Source organism: Carlito syrichta, unplaced genomic scaffold (genome assembly GCF_000164805.1).
Source record: "Carlito syrichta isolate Samal-C Ts95f unplaced genomic scaffold, Tarsius_syrichta-2.0.1 Scaffold143822, whole genome shotgun sequence".
Classification (NCBI taxonomy): Eukaryota; Metazoa; Chordata; class Mammalia; order Primates; family Tarsiidae; genus Carlito; species Carlito syrichta.
This window is the reverse complement of record NW_007087918.1, coordinates 6,807-7,540: the sequence shown is the minus strand read 5'-3', so window position 1 is coordinate 7,540 and position 734 is coordinate 6,807.

Sequence of the window (734 nt, the reverse complement as noted above, 5' to 3'; positions counted from 1 at the left end):
AGCAGCCACTGCACTCCAGTCTGGGCAACAGAGAGAGACTCCAACTCAAAAAAAAAAAAAGTTGTGTAGGCAGAATACATTGTAAATGAATACAAAAACTTTATAGTCTTGTATTTTGGGGTTTCAGATAAGGAGAAAAATATTATTTTTGACTTATGACTCTTATGACGTAAATGATCAGCTACACTGAATAAAAGAATGTCAGTGGGAAACATTTGTGCATATTTGAGAAGCAAAGTGGTTGTGAGGATTAAAGTGGCATTTAGCATTCAAGTGACGCTTAGCATTATAGTACTTATAGTAAGTACTCAAAACATACATTTATTATATGTCAGATATTGAACCAGGCCTAGGAATATAAAGATAAAATGAGGCCGGGCTGCTCGGTGGCTCAGCCTGTCATCCCGCGCCTTTGGGAGGCTGAGGTGAGTGGACTGCCCGAGCCTGCAGGTTCGAGACCCGCCTGGGCAGCGAGACCTCATCTCTACAATAAATTTTTAAAAAATCAGCTGGACATGGTAGCGCATGCCTGTAATTTCGGCTACTTGGAAGGCTGAGGTGGAAGGATCGCCGGAGCCCAGCAGGTCAAGGCTGCAGTGGCCAGGAGGCCACTGCACTTCAGTCTGGACCTCAGAGTGACTCCAACTCAAAAAAAAAAAATAATTAAAGATAAAATGAGGCCGGGTACAGTGGCTCAAGCCTGTAATCCCAGCACTTTGGGAGGCCGAGGTGAG